This window comes from Vidua macroura, chromosome 1 (assembly GCF_024509145.1).
Source record: "Vidua macroura isolate BioBank_ID:100142 chromosome 1, ASM2450914v1, whole genome shotgun sequence".
Lineage (NCBI taxonomy): Eukaryota > Metazoa > Chordata > Aves > Passeriformes > Viduidae > Vidua > Vidua macroura.
In genome coordinates, this window is record NC_071571.1 from 99,716,420 (window position 1) to 99,741,385 (window position 24,966).

Sequence of the window (24,966 nt, forward strand, 5' to 3'; positions counted from 1 at the left end):
AATTCCAATAACACTTCTGTTTTCACAGAGCTTGGGAGAGTGTCTGTCTCCTCTTCACATTTTTCTGGTTTGCTCTACCTCAATCTGTACAGAGCTGATATCAGACCATGAATAAACAGTAAGAAGTAACCATTCTCTCTAAATAGCATCTCTCACCAAACATTCCTGTTTCTTAAAACAAACAAACAAAAAATGAAGCTTGATGTAGAAGATATGAAGATGTGATCTTAGTTAATTTTAATTCCCTTACTCAATTTTAACGTCAAGATTTAGACAAATCAATTTTTTTTCTAGTACAGGCAAAAACTGCTTGAGGTAAGAGCAGCAGAAGTAAATCTCTGTCAGCTTGTTTTTGATCTATATAATTTCATGAATAATTAAATAATGTATGCTAGGAACACAGCATTGTCAAAGAACCTTAAGCTGTATAACATTATGATGTTTGGTTTGATTTGAGGAAAAAAAAATTAGTTGATCTGTCTACTTCTTAAAGCTAAAACTGTGATAAATTGATAAACTGTATTCATTTCCAGCCTGATACAGAAATTATGTTGCCTATACTAAAGTCATTAGGATGAGATAATCCTCAAGAAGTTTTAAGGAGATCATGCTCAAAAGACTCACAGGTGATTCTGAATAATCTTACAAAAATCCAGCTGCTCAGATAATTTACATCATACTTTCCTATAGAGAACAAGTCTTTCTGACTGTCAGGATGGACATGATGGGTGGACAGTTTTCCCATGTTACTTCAAGCCCATTCAATTCCAGTTTTAAAGTCTGTGATATTAGGGGGGGTTGTGTTTATTTGGTAGATGTTAATTTGACCTTGACATCTAGATGTAAATACATTAAACACGGATTCAGCAATAGCCAAGGCACCAGCACATCTGCATCAATCAGAACTGTTCCCTTTGCAGACCATGGTTTCATCATGTTGTTTTATAGCATTGCCCATGCTAAAGAGTCACATTTCCTCATTTGCCATCTCTTGTGTTCAGCCCATGAAATCCCTGAACATCTGACTAAGATCTGCATAGCTGCCCATAACTTATTTAATAAAAAAAAAAAAAGAAAAAAAAGAAAAAAAAAAAAAAAAGGTACAACATATGTGACAGAGGTAGAGACAAGTTTTCCATTTCCACATAGAAACAGTTGTTAAATTTTCTGAGACTCTATGAGGAAGAAGAAGAAGGGAGAGAGAATTTTCTTGAGATGGGTGGCTTGGAGCTTTGGAGCTTTTTTAGTTTTAGTTTTATCATTAACAGGACACATTATGTTTGAAAAAAATGTCTTTTTGTTTTTTTTTTTTTTTTCATTTAGGATTTCTCAGAAATCTTCTTGGCCTGGAGCTATAACTGATGTAGCACTAGGCTCTAAATTATCCCACCACAAACATGTCTTCCATAATAATTACTGAAGTGCTACTGCAATACACAGTTCTTGTTTTTTACCAAATATCCTCATTTTTTTTAAAGGCACAATGAATATTTGAATTATTGCGCAAAATTTCCTAAATTGACTTAAGATAAAAGCTGATGTCTATGAAAAATTATAACCTGTTGCATAATTATTCCACGGTATTTTTAGGTGGGTTTTGTGGGATTTTTAAAATTGTTTTTTTTTTTTTACTATAAAACCCCAACACTAGCTAGTAGATAAAATTCAATTTTCATAGAGAATTATAACAAAAGAACAGGCATTCATTTAATGTCTCTAGAAACATGTAAGGAGATAAACCAATATCTTGGGTATATTTTTTTTACTCAGCATGAAGATTGTATGATTCTTTAAACTAAATTATTTGGTGGAAAAAAAAATGGCCAGAGGGCAAAACCCAGACTATAGAAACTCTTTTCTTTGACTAACTTTTGTGACTGCTCTAAATTGACCACTTTTTTCCCTGACTAATCTCTAAACAGAGGGCATATCCCTTTCACTTGCAAAATGCTCTCACACAAAATAAATTACCTTCCCACCACCCCGGTTACTTGCCAGGGAGTACTTTATTTTTCCACTAGGAAGAAGAAAATCAGCTTGTATTTTGCTTGCTAGAGCCTTCTGCATTTTAATTCTGGACTCTGAATGAACATCAGAGAGGCTTTATGATGTTTTGCACAAAAGTGCCTGTGTTCATAGTTTTACTCAGGGCACCCAAAATAGCATGCAGTAAGCAGTGTCATACTGTGAGTTTTCAAAAGTAAAAGTAGAACTGACTTATACTGGCAGGAAGCTGTAACTCCTAGAGCTTTCTGAGGATTTGTGAAGTAAAAGAAGACTACTTTTCTGCATCCCATGTTACTTTTGCAATATCCATTCCTTTAGTCCTCTAGAAGGCCCTGAAGTTACACAGGTAAGATATGTCTCTTCTTTTTTTTTTTTTTTTTTTTTTTTTTTTTTTTTTTTTTGTTGTTGCTGTTTGTTTGCTTTTTATTTATTTATTATATTCTAAAATCAAACTTAAGACATTTATCTGGGTGCCTCTAGTGTAAAAGACACAAAAGTCAAAAACAAACCCAGGAACCCCTCAAAACCTCTAGAAAGAGAGACCTGCTTTTGTTGTTTCTTCGGAGTCCACCGTCTAACTTCTATATCTGTGAAATTCCAGATTTCTAAATTGGATTTACCAGAAGAAATACTCACTATGCTTGTTTTGTGTTCAACCATTGTGTTCATCCATTTTTTGCAAGACCCCCAGCTCTGACAGAATGCTTGTGATTGCTTCAGCTGCACTTATGCAAGTAATTGTCATGAATGTGTGCCTACAATTTTCGAGGGTGGCATCAAGAATGAAAATTTTCCTGTTTTAAAGGAACTCCTTGTCTTGTTACTCTTCACTCCAGAAACAGAAAAAAATTATCTTTTTTTCTTGTTTTCATTCACATTTCTGTTTCCATTTCTTTTTATAATCTCCCAGCTAGCAACTGCAAAGTCTTTCAGACCACAGAAAATGTATGCCTCTACTTTTGTCAGATCTTCAGCGTGAAATGGCAGTTTCTTAACAAATGAGTTTTACAAAGAACAGTGCATTACATACACTGGCAAAATATTTGCATTGCATGTTTCTTTTGTAACACTTCTATTAGGATGTATAGCTACAATTTATTTTTAAAGCTCAGACTCTTCAAATAGACTATAGCCAAAAAACATCCAGTGAAGTATAGCCCAGAGATATTTAATAGTTGTTGATTTGTTATAGAAATACTGAGTGTCTGTCAACTTGTTCATTTCTGCAAATTATTTTGCTATGAAACTGGTGAGAATTACACAGCTTTTGCATGATAATATTACTTTTTTATAGACTGTTACTTAGAATCAGTTATGGTTGCAAAAGCACTTCAGATAAACTACTTTTATTTTATACCTGGATCAATTTGCACTATGGTGCAAAAATTGATCTGTGGACTCAGTTTTAGGAGTTATGAAGATAATTTCAATGTTCAGCATTTTTCTGTTGGAAGTGTTGAACCAAGCACTTACATAAAATTAATATAGGGCTGTGACAGGAGTTCAGATTTTTTGCATTTTTACAGAATAAAAAGTGCATCAGTGAAAGAGCTAGACAATGAAAATCTATTCTTGGGTTTATTTTTAGGTAAAGAAGAGAGGATGAGAGAGGGCCTTGCTCACAAAATACGCAAAGAAAAGTAGTTTAAAATTAAAGAACAAAGTTAAAAATCTACTATGGAAAGCCATGCATAATTAGAAGCAAAATTTAACTTCTTTTACCCAGTGTAAGGTAATTTATGGAACTACAATGCACACTTTATATTCAAAACTGAAAAATGTATAGTATCCTAAAAATGAAGTTTGTATACTTCTTTCACGTGTCAGAATGTTTTACAATTAGTGATATGAAGTAGTTTTCAGACTGTATCAGCACAATTTGATATTGAAATAAGAAAATAATATATTATATGCTATATAGGCATATTTTAATGATGTCTGTGGTTTAAGCTACTTGTTGCTTTTCATCATTACTCTTTGGTTTATTTGGTTTGATACTTTATATGTATATACTTTTGGATGAAATTTCCATTGTGTAGTCTTTTTGTCATATTTTCTAAAAATATACTTGGAATATTCTTGTTCAGCTTAATCAGAAAGATTTGGCTATTTCTTTAATGAGTTTAATTTATAAGATAATTTTGCCAATAGATCTAACAATAAAATAGATAATATTGATTTAAAATATTGGATCCTTTTTAGGTAAAAACCATTATTTTCCTTTACTTTGTAAGTCATAGAAAGTTTTGATTTTTACCACAGGCAGTAGAGATAGGTTCCACCACAGTCCCTTAACTTTTTTTCAATTTCAACTCTGTTCCAACCCCTTTGATGCTAAAGGGAGTGAAATGTGTCACAATGTTTTTCATATCCGTCCTTCCAGTTTTCTTTATCCAACAACATATTTGTTTCTGCAAATGGATGAATCAAAGGGCCAGAGAGTGTCTATGGTCATCTCAGCTATCCTGGTTATCCTGGTTATCCATTGCAGACCCTGCTAAGCAGACATGGTACACAACCATTGCAGAGGAAGCTGATGTGGCTCAAGACCACATGGGACAGACTAGGGGACATAATTCTGCTTTGATATACACGTCAAGGTCTTTTCTCTGCATGTGCATTGCCTGTAGCACAAAAGAAATTGCAGTTGCTGCTGCTAACAAGATGTAACTGTTAACAATGTTTGCAAAAGAACATTTCTCCCAGGCTTTCTATCAGGGACACAAACATAGCGAGGACCATGGTATTAAATTAGAATCTTTCAGTCTCAGGCCACTGACCTAACTGTTAAAGCAAACTTCTTTTGAGAAAACATAATTAAGGAAAAAGGGATATTTAATTACCATAAAAGTATATAAAAAAAGAAAGTAAAACCTCAGTAAAAGACTTTGTATCTGCAAATACAGAACTGAAATTAAAAATACGATACCTGAAGATTGCTAAGACTATCTTGAGGGAGAACTCTAACACATGTACAATGTTAAATGATACACAATGATACAATGTTAAATTTTTGGAGGGAAACTCGTTTTTGCATTGGCACTCTATTTTTTTTTTTTTTTTTAATAACTAGGGAACAACTGCTGTTGCAACTTTAACATTGTTAACTAAATATTAGAGGAAGTGTAAGATGTCATTTAACATTTTACTTTTTACACATAATTTTGACACCTTGGAAGCCAAAAGACATCCTAGTAGCGTAAATTAAAAAATATAAGTAACAAAAGAATAACTGAATTGTGTGACTGAATAGAATTTTTAGTATTTAATGTGATTAAAATATAACCAGATCTGCAAAATAAGTCTACAAAATTTTTCAGTATTTTACAGATCTTTTAGACAGTGTTAAATAAAATAGAAAATTAAAGTTCTTGAAGTTTTATTTTGCTTAAAAATTTTCTGTTTAAGACTGGGTTTACAAGCATATTAAGCAATAATAGATGTTATTGCTATGTTAACAAATATTTTGTATGCTCTGTGCTCATTGTCATGCAGCATAAAGAAGGTTTGAGGCTTTTCATTGTTAGCATTTGGATGGTGTAGTCAAAATGATGAGTTTTCTTTAACTACCAAGATTACAAAAATTCAAAGGAATTTAAAGAGACAATGCTTGTCAAATGGTAAAGACACCGAGGTTACACACTCCTCTCTCTGTAGAGAACCTTTTTAGAATGGTGAATAGGATATCTAGGTTATGTGGGAAATATCAACCTTCTGTGATTCATAAGTTTAGGTGGGATAAGGTAATCTGTCAAAACTGCTTAATAAAAAAAAAAAAAAAAAAAAAAAAAGAGGATTAAAAACTTTTTAAAGAAAGCTATATTTATTTAACATCTCTTTAACAACTTTAAATTGTTAAATGAGATCTATACATCCCAAGCAGAATTTATCAAGAAATGGAACAAAGATCTATATCTGATCTTGGTTTGAAAAGAGATTGTGGTTCCCTGGATGCAGTCACAAGTGAACAGAGCTCACTCCCTAGGACTTGTGCCCACTCCATGGGTAAGACAAAACACAGGATCTAAAATGAAAACACATACGACTCCTTGTTAAATAATTCTATGAGTCGTAATTCTGTGATTTCTGGAGGATTTGATGCACTCTGAAAATCTCAAGAAATCTGCCAACAAACTTGATAAAAAAAAAATCATAACGCAGCTGCTTGTAAGAATTTACATAATACAAAATATTCCAAATATTTTCTGCATCTGTTTTGGACAGTCACTGAAAATAGCCATACAGCACCCATGCTCTGAGTTACATGTTGGCATCAGCCCGCACATGCAAACTGGTGGAGAAGATCCCTAGTACCTTGATGCATTGCCACGTATTTTTGAGTAGATGGAAACAAACAAAATTTAGGAACAGTCCTAACTTTTCTTGCCCTTTTGACTTACCCATGACATTTGAAGCAATATTAAATGAGATTTTTTTTTTTTTTTTCTAAATGGAGTGGATTCCTTCTCTCTCATACTTCAGGTGAAAAACACAAAAAGAGTTCGTTGTCCAAGGGTCCATGAGCCATAATAATGTCACACTCAAGACATCCTTTCCAGGCACTTTAGCATCCCATGTAGCCTGCAGGAAAATTCAGGAACAGAAAAGAGAGGAGGGTGTGTACCAACATAATGCAAACTGTAAACCTTCCATCTTTGCTAACAAATTAGAAAACAGTGCTGCTTTCAATTACTGCCCAGCTTAACTTCAAACAGCTGATTTCTCACTCCCCCATGAGATGCAGATAGTTGTTGGAGAACATTAAGGGCATTGCTGGTGCTGTTTTTATGGATCAGTGTGATATATATTAACTAGGCCAAAATTTACCCTTAACAGTAATTCCCAGTAGTAGAAGAGCTAGAATGATTTATGCTACTTTATATCTCACGAGATACTCCTGGAAAATAAAAAGATGTTTCCAGACAAATTAAGATGACAACTAGTCTTACAGAACAAAAATGCGGTAAGTGTATTGGTTTTCCCCACACATCAAATTTAACATATAAATTGAATTGGTTTCAAATGCCAGGTCATTAGATAGCTGGCATACATGGCTATTTTCATAAAAGACTGACCCAGAAAATGTATAAATAGCATTTGGAAATGTCACATAGAGATAAACTGTGATGATTGCTCGGCTTTTCATATGTACTATTTCAGGGGCGTGCAAATGTTACAAAATTAGGCCCATTTTCTGGTGCCTCACTTGTAATTTTCTTCTATTCGATTCTTTATCTCAACTATTTTGTTAAGTGATCATATTAAGGAAAAAAATTTTTTCCACTTAAAGATTACAGGAAAACAGAGCCTAAACTCAAAGACTGTCACAGAATAAGGCCAATTTCACAGTGTGCAGAATAAATGGGCCCAGTTACCTAAACAGTTTAATCAGAGCTATATGAAATTTTATAAGTGACATTACTGCTCTGGCCTGCAGCCTGGGGCAGTGGCAGTGATGCTGCCCTCCAGGAAGAAGTTCAGGCAGGTCAACAGAGCAGTCTCTGTGGGGTGCCTCCACAGAGGGGAGTGCCTCCCCCATGTAACTCTCTGAGCAACCCCAGCCCCGTCAACTACTGGTCTCACGGGTGGATATCTGGCAGGGATTCCCCATTCCAACACTCAGCACCCTGCACCAGCCCATGACTGTGGCTGTGACTGGGCTTTTCAGAGCTTTTCTCCTCTGCTGGCAGCTCCTGCAGAGCAGCACCACAAACTGCTTACAGTGGGAGCCCAAGCCATCCTCAGGTGACAGTCCAAGACTGGATCATGAAGGATCCTCATTTGATGGGCAGACCTAATTCCACCACCACCATCTGAAGGACCCAGTCATGTAACTGAGTGCTCTTAGTAACCCAGCACTAACAAAGAACACCAAGTTTCCATTACACTGAGTCCTTAAAGAGCAAACCTAAGATTAATTAACCTAAACCCCCTCCAAATAATTAAATATTAAAAAATAAGTTATTTTCAGCAGATAATATTGCTTATTTCCCGCCAAAATTAAATTAATCTCTCAGAAGAGAAGAAAATTTAAAGCAAGAACTTAGTCCCAAATGTAGTGTCTATAAGTATGGTATAGTTGCATGTATGAAACATTCAAAAAAACTCTGAAATAAAAATTTATATTCACATTTGCCACCCCTATTCCACAAACTGCAAAAATAAATAATTCAGAGATGTGAATTACTGTTAAGCTGTCATAAATCATGGATTTGCTTTTTCCTCTATTGGGCTTTTGTAGTGTAGTTTGCCTGTTTATTCCTTTTTTCTTTTATTTTTTTTTCTGATAGATAGCCTCTTCAGAATAAAAACTGATTTCCAAGTGGAAAAATACTGCTTAAGTCTGAGCTACTACAATCTGATTCAGCCTATTTTGTTTCAAATGAAAACTAGACAGCACAGCAAAAACTGTTGCATCATAAAAATGATAGAGTGTATTCTTGAGTATTACTAATCATAAATGTCAAAGGAAGTAAAAAGCACACTATTTCAGTAGGATATCTGAAGATAAACTCTCTTGGAACTATTTCAGTGGCCTTCCACTGACAGCAACTTCAGATTTCTAAAAATTCATAATTGTTGCCTGTAAGCTTTCTTTTTTTTATGTCTGGCTATGTTGGAGCAATGTTGACTGTAGCCAAACCAGGGAAATCAGGTGATCCTACAGGCAAATATAGCACAACCTATTGGAGAATAAATTAATATCAGTGAAAGACTGAACGTATATTTACCTCTAATGCATGAAAAATGAGATAATTTTAATGTATGCATGACAAAATCACTATAAAGTTAGGTAATAAAACTTCATTTTGTTCTGATGTTTTCTCATATCCAAAAGAGATATGCTTTTTTTCTTTCTACATGACATAGTGGTTAGGATTTATATACCAACGTATGATACTATAATACTCTGACACTATGAGCATATTGATCATAAGCCTTAGTAATCATATGGAGAAAAAGCATTCTGGCAATCAGCTGCATTAATCAGGGATTAAAATGTGTGAGAAAAAGTTTTCTGAAGTTTTTTGTTTATCTTTTTTTTAAAATATACTGGAAAAAATAACAAATGTCAACTTCTTTGGATAACATTAATCCTTTTGTTCAATCTAGAAAAAAATGGTTTAAAAAAAGGGCTTATATTGTAATCCAAAGCAGTTTGTACCAAGAAGATAAATAACATATTCAATAGTTAAGAATTTTAAACATTATTTTAAACTAGTTGATCTATGAAACATCTTTGTTCTGGTCTAATTTCCTTTACTGGAATCATCTTTTGCTACCTGAAATGAAAACATTCCTAATAGAGGAATATGTGACCTGCCTGTAGATATCTTTAAGTAACCTATTGCCTTAGGTTAATTGCCAAGATTCTCTCTGGACAGAATGTTGGTGTTTTAGACTCAATATGCTGATTACCTTTCTTACAATGCTGTAAAGCAGAGATACTTTTCTCTTTCCATAGACTATTTAGGGAGGCTGCATTGCACATTACACTAAGTCTTTAACTTTCAGGTGTTTATATTAATAAATGCCATCTTAAGAAAACATGAGAGCCTCAGGCTCTGTATTATTAAAAGCAGAAATGTTATCTAGGCCATAAAGAGTAAACACTCACATGAAAAAATTAGATAAACTCTTGGGTTATTACCAGGCCTATAATAGCTGTAAGTTCACAATAAACACTGCAACATTTCATCTTGTAGTCACTAATTTTCAATAAAAGAACTTTATTTTATATTATGCTCCATTCTTCTGGTGATAAAATTAATTTTATACCTCATTTAGCAGCTGTATTTAGCAGACAATCATTGTAGGAGAAGAAATAATTTACACAAACAATCCTAATAAAGGTAAAGTAACAAAATAATTAAAAAGGTAACAAGGAAAGCTAGAAAGAGGAAAAAAAAAAAAGGCAAAACTAAACAGTTTGTACAGTGTAGCTTTGGCCAAGGCTCTGCTAGATCTTGTTAAAATGACAGTGGGTACTGAGGAGAAGCATGGGATGTTTTTCACTCAGAAGATACTGTGAATAAGTTTGATTTAACTGAGGCTGAGAGGCTGCAAATTGATTTCTTGATTCATTTAGGACACAGTCAGGGGCAGCATATAGAAAACCCTGGAGAGAAGAGGACAGCATTATTGTTTCCTTCCTTAATAGGTGTAAAAGGTTGGAACTCTGTCAAGTGGCAGCAAGTTCATCTGTGTAAAAGACACTGCGAGGTATTTGCCCATCAGACACATCGATTGCTTGATGCGAGGCTGAAACATGGGTGACAGCCTCAGCAGCCGCTGGTGGCTCACTGCCTCCCAGAGCTGGGGGAAGGAGATAACCGGGGATAACTGGGATGCTGAGCCAGCCCAGCCCTGCTGCCAGTCACACCGCCGAGCTCAGGCACTCAGCCCACAGCTGTGCTGCTGACAAACCATGGGGGAGGGCGTTATCAGTCACAGCCTGCTCCGTCTTGCCCGACACTGCTTCATGAGCTTAAGAGTTAGTTAATAATTAGTTTGAAATTACTTCACAATTAGTGAAAGCTCAGTTAAATTAAAAAAAACCATTTAAATTTGTATGTTTGCACATCTCTCTCTCAAGAGAGGAAATTAGTTTGAAGAAAAGTTTTGAAAATCTGAGATGCTAAACTACAGGGTTTTCACATAGAAACCCCACTACTTTTATTTTTATATACCAAGACATTTTAAAAAAATGGTCATAAAATACCATTGAAACAATTTTCTGTATTAAAAAATATTAATTCAAGTATCTGGCACTGAAGACACAGAACCTTAAAGACTTTAAAAGGACATACCTCAACAGTAAGTTTTTTAGGTATTCAGGTCTACCTCATTAGGCAGCTAGTTATTGATATATTATAAGAGTTTACCACTTTTTACCATTTAAAACAATAGTTACATATAAATGTTTAAAAGAAAAGCAAATTGATAGCATTTCCATTAAATCACATACAAGCTGCTCAGTTTGCAAAGATAAATTGGAGTTTGTTTTGTTCCTTTAAGGGCTACAACCTGTATGTACAGAAATAGTCCACCAGAGATGCTAATGGCATGTTAAAAAGCAACACTTCTAGTGTTGGAAGCTATTTTCTACTTTGAACTTCTGAACTATTTATAACATTTAGAATATATAGAATGTATAGATATTTATATGTTCATGTGTTGTTTTCCAATAGTCATAATGCACCCTAACTCTCCCATTTCTACACCTATGATAAAGAAAACAGATTACAATTACAGCAGGGGAGTTTTTGGCATGGGTTCAGATTAGTTTGCCATTTTCTGATCGCAGTAAACACAACCCATAGAGCTCAGTTTATTCCATTGAACTCAACCTAGTAGAAGACCTCTTTCTATAAAGAAAAACAGGAAAGATCTTGCTTATCAGATGGATAAAGGACTTAAACTCCAACTACTTTCTACTTTGTGACAATTGTACTTAGGAAAATGTGCTAAAATATTAAAAAAATAAATTACCTTGAAATAATAATTTTCTTTCAGTTCTTTTGATCCCTCTGCTTCCTCAGCAGAAATAAATCCCATCGTTTCGGTGATATTGTACAGGCATTCTGAAGAGGAATGAGCATTTGGATTTATATGTAGCGATGTTGGTAGTAGTTCTTAAACCTTGTATTAAAATGCTCAACAAACTCAACATTGTACAAGAAAAAGTCCCGTGACAAGAGATTAACCTTATCCTTCAAAAGAAACCATCTTTACGAAGGAGTTGAAGCCATAAAACATGCTGTTATCATGATAGTCACTCTCCTACCTTATCAGGCATTTTCTTCCTTCAAACCTTCTCTTCTATTGTACAAGTAGTAAATAACCTGGCAAAAAAAAAAAAAAAAAAAAAAAAAACACGAACAAAAACTTTTGTTTTGTTTTGTTTTGCTTTTTTTTCTTATAGTTTCTTCAACTCACAACATACAATTTCTCCACTGAAAGAACAAGAGGGGCTGACCAGGGGCAGCAAAAGTATCTGGTGTAATAAGAGAGGGAAAAGACAGACCACTGAAAACAGCTGTTAAACTGTAAGATATAAACTGCAAACTATTCTTCAAGAAGATTGCAGAAGAGCAGCGTGGTCCTCTGTTGGGATAAAAAGAGGGCTCTTAAAATTCATTTACCATTAAGCACAATTCCTCTCTTGAATTCTCAATATAGAACAATGTTCTACTGAGAGCCAGTGGAAGTGCTCTTCAAGGTGAAGTTCTTTCATTACAGATGAATTATGTGCCCTGTATATTGAACCAGTTGCTGTTTCTACAAAGATTATAAATCCAAATAGACTGTACTGCAAGAATCCTGATAATAGATCCTATTTTATTTTAAGTTTACCTTTTCACAAAGCCTATTGAGTCTCTACTTGATCCTAGCTGCAAATAGTTCAGCATCCAGTTTGATACCAATATTTGAAAAAAAAAATCGAGTGGTGTGATCCACACAAAAAAAGTCTACCCTCTTTTTCTCCTTATATGAACTAACTGGATTTTTATGAGATAATTTTTTCCCTTCTCATTCTTTTCCACAGAAAAAAATAATATATTGGAAAATTTCAGATAATTTAATTAACTTGGAAATTTTCAACTTTGAAATAGCTCAGAGTTCAATCATTTTCTCAAGGTAAAATATTTTGTTCAAGCATATTAAATTTTAAGCTGTAGTACTTCTGTATTTGCTTATTTTAAATATTGCTGTTTGTATTCTGCACAACTCATTGGATATCAAGTGAAGGAAATGGCAAGACATCCTGAAAGACAAGTTCAGATGATCTAAATCCTTTATCTATTCCCTGCCCCAGCTGGCATGTTGCCTCTTTTCTCTTGGAGGTTGTGTGTGAATGCTTCATACATTTGTCTCCTTTAGTTTTACCTAATCCTTCCTGACACTGTTTCAGCAATGGGTAGAATCAACACACTAGATTTATTCATTACTCTGCAAAGTAGAGCTTATTTTAATGTTCTACTAAGAAAACCTGAAACCCTTGTATTTATTTGTTTGGAAAATGACACTTTCTATCCAGCAGGGATTTTTTGTTTTGTTTTCACATTGCTATGCTGGCTCTCTTAGCAGGGATAATGGCCCTGGCCCCTTCCCAAAGAGGGGGATTTCTGTGCTGTGTTTAAGATTCCATAGCACTGTGCCAATACCCTGTCCCTGTTTCTGCTCCTTTGATACTGCACAGTGAAGGTGAAATAGTACAATAACATAATCAGCATTAGCAATGTATATTTGGAGTCATATTTCAGTTAGGGCCAAGGAGGTCACAAAAGTAATTTGAAGGAAAATGAGACTGAAAATGTACAGAATTTACTTTCCTGGCTGACAGGAATTGGCAATAACAGCACAAACTCAGGACTAAAATATTTTTATTGCCCTTTTGTTTACATGTTTCCCTGTAGCAAAACCATGAGACCAGGGAGTAATCCCAATTTGTCTCTACTTGAATTTACTTGAGTTGTCTAGTTACCTGATTTTTGTTTAAACAAAGCCCTAGTGAAATTATGAAGCACTACCAAATGAAGTTTCAACCCAAATTAAGTGAGCACATATCTGTATTTTGCAAATACCCTCCTTTTATTACACTGGTATATATGATGGCCTTTGTGAAAGTAATGAATTAGACGCTAGGTTCCTGAGTGGTTTTCTAATTCTGAGTGTCCAGAGGACAGATAATTTCATTAAAATTATTGCTTACAGTGGAAGGCTTAATAGGCTATAGCACATAAAATGCAAAGTTCATATGCTTCATAACAGAAAAAAAAAATTATTTTTGAGAGAAAAAAATACCAAAAACACATGACCAAAGTAAACCCAAACTCATATATATATATATATATATATATATATATATATATAAAAGGTTCATAATTAGAGGATGTTTTCTGTAAGAGATCCCTAAAAACTCAAGAGTGTGCTGAATAACAGTGGAGGTTGGAAAAAGGAGATGAAAGAAAACTTACCATTAAGGCAACTGCCTATGGCATCTCACAATTCATGAGAACTTCCTGAATAAAACAAAACTTACCTAAAATCACAAAAAAACCCCAAAGCCTTCTGTTATCATATGGAGCAACAAAGAAATTTATGATAGTGGCATGTCTAGCTGCTCTCTGTTTTCTTTGATTGCAGGTAACAATCTTCTTTTTATTTCTCTGAATAGTTATTCACATCCTGTTGCATTTCATGCCATTTATCTACAGTTCATGAATCATGAGAAGGAAACTATGAAAAGATCCAAAACACTGAAATGTTAGGAGATAGCTGGAATGACAAAAAAAGTAAATACAAGGATAAAATCTGATTGTATGATTAGTTCCTATCCCAGAAGAAATACAGATGTCAATCTGCTCCTCAAATTAAATGTGCATAGTAAATTTTCAGGCTCAGTATCTTATTGAAATCTGGAATATAAATTAAAATACCAGAAAAGAATAAATAAAGCAACATAAAATAAAGTTGTAGACGTAATTCCCCCATGAGCTGTTCTTTTTTCACTTGCAAGATTAAAATAAATAACTCAGGAACCTCATGAAAAAGACCTACAGAATTCATTACCCAAGGAAATTAAATTATATAGAATTTTTTTTAATACACTTGAAGTTATTGGTAAATTTGATGATTAAAATGTCCCTATATATTTACTAGTGCAATGTTCCCAAAGAATGTTTATTATATTTACCAATGCTATTTAGGAAAGTTGCATTGCAGCAGGCCTGGTTTATGATTTCACTCTACCCAGTTGCTAAATATGGCATAAAGCAGAAGGTGTGGGGAAGGAGGGCAAAATTAAACAAACAAAAAAAGAAATCTGTTATTGTTCTGTTAGTGGGTGATCTCAAATCAATTCTAGGTAAAAGATTTTCAGTTTGTGATCAAAAAGTTGAGAAGCGAGAAATTGTCTGGAGTAAGCAAACATACAGTTTCTTTCATTATTTTTGTCACATCCATCTTGACACAACCCAGCCCAATTGTTGATTATGCCACACTCTTAATCCAAAATGATGTAGTGCCCCTCAATAAAACTTGCTGCCCATGACAAAATTATGTGATTCATAACACATTTTTCCACAGACTTCTTTAGTTTTGCTGTACCACATTTTGTTACCTCAGCACTGTTACTGCAAATTACATTTGTGAACCATAAACAGCAATTGATGCCAGTCCCATTGTTTTCACTAGATTGCAAAATTCAAAGTATGCTCTCCTCTTTTTCAGTTAAATCTACATGGCCTTTATGGACCTTAACAGCTCGGTTTGAGGGTTTTTTTCAAAATTAATTCTTAATAAGTTAATAGCATAACTCATAGCCTCTCTTAACATGGAAAAAACTATTTTCACCATACCCAGGTTCCTCTTCCTTTTTATTCCCCTTGGCTTTTTGGTTGCCTTACTATCTCACACACAAATACTTTTGAGACAGTATGGGGCAATCAAAGCTCATTTTTCACTAACTAAGGAACTGACACTTATTTATTAAATATATATAATCCATTGACTTTTTAGACCTAAATAATTTAAGCCCATTACTATCTGCAGGATATGAGTTCTGTCTTATATAAACTAGGGAATTAAGTCTTTGTCCATTGAGTTACTATGGCAACTTCATGGACTTCCCAGGTTCTGTTGGCTTGCAATGAATTAAAGTCAGAAACTCAGACAGGCTCCTGAAAGAAAGAAAATTATGTAGATGACGTTGCTTTAAAATAGTGAGCTATCCATAAAAACCTACTACAGCAATTTCTTTTAAAATAACTTATTTTGGGGGCAAATTATGATTTAGTGAATCATGATGTCTCTGAAAGCTCATGCATATTCATACATTTATATGCATTGAAGTTATCCAATTGGCTTCACATAAAGCTCCATAGCCTGATGAAGGAAAGGAAAACTCTACAAAGCAGGAAAGTTGATGCCCATGTCCAGGGCCAAGAAGTGGTTTTCAAGTGGCTTGAAAAGTATCCACTAATTAATGAATGCTGAAGCCCTATTTCTTCAATACTAATTTCCATGCATCACTGTGAAGGGATTAACTTTAAAAGAAGTACCCAAAGCTTTGCACATCTCTTTTAAGAAATACATGCGTGCATTGATGAAGAGGTGTCCTATCTCCTGTCTTGAGATTTTATTAAAAAATTATTTCCCAGAAGAAATTTCCCCATGTGTCTCACAAATCTAGTAATTAAAGCAGTGAGAGATGCGAATTCCAATCCACGCTTTTTCTTTCTGCTCTTCTCCATGAGTTGCTGTTTTAATTTACAGAGTCATATAAAAGTTACCAATAAAAAGTGGTTACTGTCATGGCAGAAATAGTCCTGGTCATATTTTGCCAATTTAGAATCACAAATCTCTAATTTTTATAGGCAGGCTTCCAAGGTGAATAATTGGTTATTATACAGTCTCTTCTACTTAAGAAAATCAGTGCAGATAATGGTATGAAATTAGTTGTATAAAGTCAATTTTACTCTTAATATATTTTGAAATTCCATTTAGTTTGGTATTGGTAGGTTTTCTGGGTTTGTTTTCAGGTTTTTTTTTGTTGTTTTTTTTTTTTTTTTTAATGTTTGCATTGTTACCTTTAAAAAAAAATCTACATTGTTACTTTGTTTCTTTTTCCAGACCTTTTTCTCAGGAAATTAATATTTCACCTTTACTCATTCTTATCCTGAAGCTCTTAGCCTCCTTTAACATACATTGGCTATTTGCAACTTAATTCAACTTCCAAGATTTCTGCCTCCTGCATGTCCATACAGCTCTTCATGCTCTTCCACAAACTCTGCTTCTTTCTTTCCTGCACAACTTCTTTAGGTAATATATCTTGGGCCACTTCATTATCAAGGTCAGATAACAATAATTTCTATAGTTTTCTTAATCCTTTCACTTACCTCCTTTGTTCTGGAGACACTAGTTGACCACACAGTGTACTACACTGATGTCAAAGCACCACAGCACCAGCCTTTGTTGGTTTTAATATTCTTTTGAAACAACTGAGAGTACTTCATACTTAACAGAGTGCTCTGCTGATTTCTCCCATACACGTGTTTCTTTTATTGAATTTCAACAACTAATAAATATATCAGATGACAGGACACAAAACCATCCCATAAATAATATTTCTGAATAACTTCAGCTGAGCTATGCTGGACCTATCTACAGATTTCAGCTTAGTATGGTTTTTAGAACTGCGGAGGGAACTGGAACGTGCAAAGGACTTGTCTGCTCTTTTCCAAAGCCCTGCTCAACAGAACTGTGTACTGACCAGGAGGGAAATTGTCCTCTCAATGTCTCCTGTGGACTGAAAATCCCCCAGCTCAGTGCACTTGGTGCCCCTTTCTGATGCAGGCCTTAGTCCATGTATGGCTCCTCTCTTGCCTAATCTCACTGTGTGAGAATGAGGTCTTGCATTTCAAACATCTGACTCTTCCAGTATCTCACTTCTTGTCAATTACCATTCACTATGATTCCTACCCTATTAAAGTCATCCTAGACAGGAATTACTTTCCTTCTGTTTCTACTTGTCTCCTCCGCTCGCTTCTTGGCTTAAGAAGCTTCTTAAATTGAAAGAAAAAGTAGGTGATGAAATGTAAAAATGTTGAGTCTGATTGTGCATTTCAATACTCTGATAATACATAAAGTCCATAGGATACTTTCTCAGTTGGAGATACAAAAGCTAAGGCTACAAAGTACATAAGAGCTCTTGAAAATGACAAAATTACCCTCTGAATGACACACAGGGACTTTGGCTCAACAATATAATTTTTTATAATAGGCTTGCATGAAGTAATATATCAAAAGAAGTCTGCACAGAGAGGTCTTTTTGAGAGAGAACATTGAGCAGAGAAGCAACAGAGGGTCACACAGGTGACGAGGGGAGAATGACAAAGATTATAAAGAGGGGAAAAGATGCAATAAATTGTTATTGCAGATGACCTGCAGCAGCAGGGACAGAAGTGGCAGGTGGGTAGGTAATTCATTAATCTGAGGTGCAAACAGGAAACGTTTTTAAATGGAGAAAGGTGAAAAAAAGTGGGGTGGAACATTCAGTGCCTCAGCTTTTCTGTGAGAAAGGAATCTTCAATGTAGGCTAGAAAGAAGAAGAATCGTGTTTTAGTAAGGTAAAAAGTGGTTGTAAACGGAAAGAAATTAATGAAAAGTTTAAAAAAAAAACAGAACAAAAAATGGAGAAATAAAACCCAATATTTTTTCCAGATTCAAGGAAATCTGAGTGTCTAGCTTTCTTCTATCAAGAACACTAGTCCAGAACCTAAGTAATCTTGATAGCTAAGAGTAACAATTAACTGAATTAATATAATCTGAGTTCTGGGGGTTACTCTGAAGTCTTTAGCCATTTGGAATTTTTAATCCAATTTGCCATGGCTATCACAACATTTTTTTTCTTTATCCCTCTGAAACAAGGTAAAACTTGAAGAATGACCAGAATGTAAGGACCTGTGATAAAAGTGTGTTGAAAAGGCAGCATATGTGGGTGTTCAAGGCACAAAATAATAGCAGAAATTTTTCAATGGCTCTTTCCAACATAGATGCCTTACAGAATTCATCCAAAAACAGAGTGAAACCTGAACAATGACTTTTCAAAAGGCAAATTTCAACACATACTCTAGTGATGTTCATTACTTCTTTATTAGTGGATTTTCAGTCAAAAGGAATTAATAATTAATAATAATATCCTAAGATATCCTATTTTGATTCATTTTAAAGACTATGTTGAATGACAATGGGAGTATAAACAGCATTTCCCCCCCTTTTTATAGGAAGAGTTGCATGAGTAGCAAGGTAATAAAATAAATTCTATGGGTGAGCATGCAAGTAATGGATAAAAATTATGCTGAGCTATCACAAGACAACTTGACTATGTAGAGTGGTTTAATTTAATTTTATTTTTGCTTAACCTGATAGTATATCTTGATGTTATATCAGAATATAGGGATGTCAAAAATATCTAAATTCACACATATCCTTTAAAAATAGCCTTTAAGTCCAGATTTTTTAGAGAATGTAATATCAATAGCTTGAAACTTCCTTCAATTTTCACAATTTTCTATATTTGTGACTCTCATAAAATATTATTTCATTTAAAAAAAGCAGTTTGCAAATCTGATGGGCTTTGTTAGACCCTATCTGAAAAATTTTATTCCACACCTTGAAACATGACAGAAAATAAAAGAAATCCTTTTTGAAATATTTTTCTAGGAAACTCATTGTACAACACCCTTTGTGTTGCCTGGATGACCTAATGCTCTGCTCCTATACTGTTCTGACTAACTCAGAGCTGGAAAATGCTTACAGTGTTTAATTGAATCGAATAAGGACTTCACTGAATTAAATTTTTTTTGATATATTAGAGGTTAGAAAAGGATATCAGCCTTCAATGTAATTCATAGAATGAGTCAAGAAAAGATACATTCTTAGTAGTAAAGTAGAACAGTGAAATATTGAAATCAGAGGTAAGGGAGAGACAAGCCTCTGATCATTGAGATCTAAGCAAAACAGAAATGGAGTTTTTTTCATTGAAGGAGATAAGGGAAGATTCATCAACAGAGTACTAGATTAAGAGAATAAAAAGGCAAGGAAATATATTTTTAGGAATTTTGTCACTTAGATATTTTCTATCTCTCTTTCTTACAATTCTGAAAAATATGCATACCCTTCAGTGTGTTGTCTCTTTCAAAAGCCAGACAAATTCTACCCTTTCCTATCTGATGCAACCGCAGACTCTCTAAGGCAGGTGCATTCTTTCAGCATTTTTCCAACTGATTTCCTGAGTGGTGGTGGACAGACTTTTTCTGTCTATAAATTTAAATTACACTTTTAAATTTAATAGCTGTATTACATATCAGAGCAGATTTTCTAGCTTATAAAAAAAAAATTAAAATGGCTTTTTTTCCTGTCTTTTTTTTTTTTTTTTTTTTTTTTTTTGGTAAAGATGTGGTTTCCTTAACTACTTGTAAGGGACTGCTGTCTGCAATATTTATTTAATTTACAAATGCATCCTGATAAGCTTCCTCAAATATAAGCATTAAAATCTGATTTCATTCTGGTTTTCCATTGACATATACTGGATGATTTCATTTCAAGGTGTTTCTGATTTGCCTCATCTTATGTGGAAAATTAACTCTAAAACGAAACCCGAAAGTTTAACATAAGTCAAATTCTAGCAAAAAGCATCCTCTTAAATTAAATATCAAAGCTTCTTTTTATCTTATGTTTAGTGGAAGTAAATCTCCAAAACCATGGAAAAGGTGAGTTCACTGCACTATTAGCTTAAATGTATGCAAAGAATAATTATGAATTAAAGAGATTAAAAGAACCTAAATCCTACAGAGAGTTTCGGAGCATTTTGTGAAGTGCCGTCCTGAAAATCATTTGGCAAACAGATTCAAGTATGAATCACAGAATGCGGTCCTTTACATCATTATGCTGACAAGTGGTTCTTCAGTACTGAGTGGTATCCTGCAGAGCCAAAAATGTTCCTGTAGGAATTGCCCAGTGAATCAAACATCTTGTAATTGGATTTGCTACTTGCCTACAATAAAAAGCAAATGCCAGAAGGCAAGAATTTATGTTTTTACTGTGTACATGTGTTAGGCTTTTTAAAGCAGCAAAATATTTATGCTAAAATACATGGGATTAGTAGTAATTTTCTATAGTGCAGACTATCTTAGAAATAAATAATTGTCCTAGTTAAGGAAAGCTATAATTAAAACTAAATGCTTGCTTATTTTTAGTGTAGATAGTGCGGTATACCACAACCACTTGTACTGGCATAACTGGATCTTTTAACTTCTCAGCATCTGTTTACCAAATCGATTTTTATATGCTGAAGCCATTGAATGAATGCAGAGAATGAACATAATTTTTCATAAAGTTAAGTTCTAAGGTAAGCTTTTAAATTTTTCTTTAGCCTGGAAGCATCTGGACTGAAGTAGCATTTAGCTGTATGGCAGAAAGTCCCTGAAAAAGAACAAAATATAATCATTTATTTACCAATGTTTAGAAAAGAGACACAGATATTCATTCTGCTTAATTTTTCTTCCCCACAAAGAAAGTGAAGTACGAATATCTCTATGTCTTGTCTATGGAACTATTCATCAAATAACTTCATACCTCAGTTAGTAACATGTGGAAAAGCTATGCTTCCAGAAGAACACAAGGTGCCACATTAACCAGGAAGCAATCTCAAAGGTTTAATTGCATCTGTGTATGTGTCAGTTTGATGTTCTTGATGATACCTGCTGGTCCCTCTGGGGGATGCCAGTAGACTCCAAATGAAACACTTAATTACTTTATTACTTTCTGATGTTGCAGATTTAATTTTAATATTATCTTAAAAACAGTAAAACAAACATTCTCAGAGGAAGCTTACAGAAACATTGGCTTGCCTCTGGCTCAGTCCTTATGAAGTGTCTGCCTTCATCAGCACTTTCAGAGGTCACCTTTGCAGAGCAAAAGCTGTCTGACAGAGTCCTGCCCAACAGAAGTTTATCCTTACACACACACACACTCTATTTTGTTGGTGTGAATGGTGTGGGTGACTTTGTACCTAGAGATTTTTAGGTGGATTGAGTCATCTTTTCCAGGTTCTTTCTAAAGGATCTGAAAAAAATTGCAATGACAAAACTTGGGTCTCCTGCCTTCTGAAATGTTTGAGGCTGTGCTTCCAGTTCTACTTTATATGGATGATAACAGAGAATAAAATAATGATTTTGTGTTTTCATAATCATGTGTTTCAGAGATTCATGAGAATCTTTGTTCACAGGATCATAGCAGTGAGTGGCAGCAAACCCCCAAGCCAAACAATGTAATGCTGCACCACACACAGAAATATTGAGCCGGTTCCAGCTACATATATCTTCAGCAAACTTACAGGTCAGCAATCAATCAGTTCTAAAAATACTGGTGGATCGGAATTGAAAAAGGCAAGAGACTGGTTACATCATCATGTATGCTCATGGTCATTAGGAAATAGGTACTGCGAAGCTAGTTTTATATGCCAAAGTTGAAATGGAATAAAATACTACCAATAATCGCCAACTTGAATCAATTAGAGTTGTTTCTCAACATTGGCACTCATGTCTATTGGTGATTAATATAGAGAATTTTCCACTAAGAAAATGAGAGCCACCAATGATACTGAAGAATGAGGTTGTAGAACATAGAGTGTGTCACCACATCCACTGTATATTCTCCTTTGATTTGTGAGCTTAACAAGTAACAGTTCTACCTCTCATTCTTTTTACTCACTGCAAGAAATCTCATCCTTCACCTTAGCCCCCCTTCCCCTCATTTTGAACGAATCTGCTACCTTTGCCTAGAGTTTTCATAGGTTTTTAATGGAAGACATAGGATTTTGAGAAATAAATTTGACAATCTGACACTGAAAAAGATGTTTTGAATATCTAGTAGGGACAGAAATCTAGCTACTGCTTGTCATGCTTTGAAGGCTCAGGGTTTTGTCATCCAAAATGGCATTTGAGCTTTTTGTACAGTGCAACAGATATTGTAGTAAAATACAGGAGATGTGTTAACATACTGTTAATATACATAAAACACTAAGAATGACATGATTTCTAGTGAGTCTGTTCTACACTGATTAAAATACACGGCCTTAAAGTCACTAATCAACTAAAAAATTCCTTTCTCTAAACCATTTTGTCCACGTATATCTGACAGATAATTGCTAATTGTACATAATAGTTTGAAGGCCTTCCTTAATGGCACGATGGTATACTTTCAAAATGAAGAAAATAATGTGCTGATTAGAATGAAGTGAAATTTAAATATATTCATAACATCTAAGTAATTGCTCTCCATGTAAGTGAAATTCTGGGTGACTGGTGGAGACACATGCAGCCATACTGTGTTAATATGTACTACCAGTCAACATAATTTGGCCAAGTGTCACGTCAAGATGTGCATTAAAGAAAACACCTTTCAAGGTTAGGTAGCTTTTAAAGTAGCTAGTTTTGCAGCAGACTAGAAAGAAAATTTTTGATATATCTCTAATTAATTGACTGAAGAGAATATTACATTTAGATCTTAGTTCTGATAAGCACAATATAATTAAATTCAGAATACTTGTTAGATATAGCAGTCCAAATTTAAGAATAAAAATATATGAAAGACAAGAAGGTCAAAATAGATGAAACTGAAATATTTAGATTCAATAAAAATAACAGCTAAACTAGACAACTATAAAGAAAATCATTTAGGCAGAAAAATATAAGCTGAGAGGCTTGTGGAAAAGGTGTCTTAAGCTACAGTAGACTGGTGTCAATTTTACCCAGTCACAAAAATCAATTAATCACTTAGTCAATCACACAATATGTATGTATGGCAAATGGTAACTGTGACTGTATTTAGTAAAAATTAAGTTCAAATTGCAAAATAAATTCTTGTAAATTTTAGTACTTTCTCTTCACTTCTGCTTTATTATAAGCTTAGTTAAACATTACTGTTACAATTACATAATTGCAGTTAGATATACCCTATTTATTCCTTAGGAGTTTAGTATGCCTTCTTCTAATGTCTCCAAATAAAATAGTAAAAATACAAGAAGAATTGAAAACTTATGTTAAAAAATATCTTGGTACTGATAGCAAAAGACCAAATCACAGATTAAATACATGAAAAAGATAAGGCAGAGGTTTAACACACCAAACCTGCAAAAATTATTATCCTACTCTATCTGAAATTCAACAATGGTGAGAAGTAGCAAGAATAGGACTAAACCCAGTACTTTGCACACACCAGAATATTTTATCATTGTTCTGTAGAGATTATAAACCCAAAAAACAAATAAGTGAACCCACAAAATATATGCATTAATTAAAATAGTTGAGATATGTATTATTATATATTACTAATTCTCTGAGAATTGCAGAAGTAATATAGTCTAGGTGTCAAACATATTGTACAAGACCTAAACTAGTCAATGAAAATGAGTCCATATCTAGTGTTTTCTGGAAAGAAGATAGAGCACTTACAATACACTAGGATCATCAGTATTCAACCACATTAAATGTAATTGGGACGAATAGCCAGTAGACATAGAACAAATGGACAAGTCTGTAGAGGAGAAATATGAAGGTTTCTATTCCTTTAAGCTTTTTATAACATGGTAATCTGTAGGGTTAGTTGCACATACCCTTTCTTCTTTATCCTATTAAGTGAAAATTAAAGACAGCAACATAGAAGGGAGATAAATTTCACTATCATAATAACTCCAAGGCAAAAAACAGAACATGCAACTGAAACAGCATCATGTTAAGGCTGTTCTTGAGATAAGAAATGTTTCAGAAGCTGCATATTAATGAATTAGATTGGCTTACATGAATTATTCCTCTTGTTGTTTGCTTGATGTTATTAAATCAAGCAAAGACAGCACCAAATTCCACAGAAGGAATGTATTTCAGTCTGATTTTTAATTTTTTTTTTTTTTTTTTTTTTGGCTGAGTACATTGAAGGACAGAGAGATTTGTTCTTCTCAGGAGTCAGTTTCAAAATTGTAGCACCAAATGTATAAGAGATGGTCTTAATGGTCTATATTTAGGAGTATCTACCATATCCCTTGTTACCCTATTTCAGTGTTTTGCTACCTCCTAACTAAAAGGCTTTACTTATATCCAATTATGGGACTTAGTTACAAAATTAAGCTGGTTGTTCCTTATTCTTCAACTTAAAGAACTGGAACAGAATTTTTCACCACCTGCACCCTAATCTGATGTTTGGATTTTTTTTTTATGCTTTAGAAAGTTGTTAGGCTCCAGCTTCAGTCTTTTATTTTCTCCACCAACAAATATATAACTTCACTGTATCCCAGGAGTAGTCTTTTTTAGACCTCTGCTTCTTTCTATTGTTTTTCTTGCAATGCTAGGCAGTAGCATGTATTATTTTGTAATGTAATTACAGAATCATAATTGA

General features: G+C 34.1%; 1 protein-coding gene across 1 annotated transcript in view; it reads left to right on the plus strand.

Moving 5' to 3' along the window:
- Nucleotides 1–2,278: 2,278 nt before the first annotated feature.
- Nucleotides 2,279–24,966, plus strand: part of CDH19 (cadherin 19) — a 65,140-nt gene continuing 42,452 nt past the window's right edge. Inside the window, exon 1 of the mRNA XM_053987792.1 lies at nt 2,279–2,353. The gene's annotated coding sequence lies outside the window, so the exon portion shown is untranslated. The remainder of the gene's footprint in view (nt 2,354–24,966) is intronic.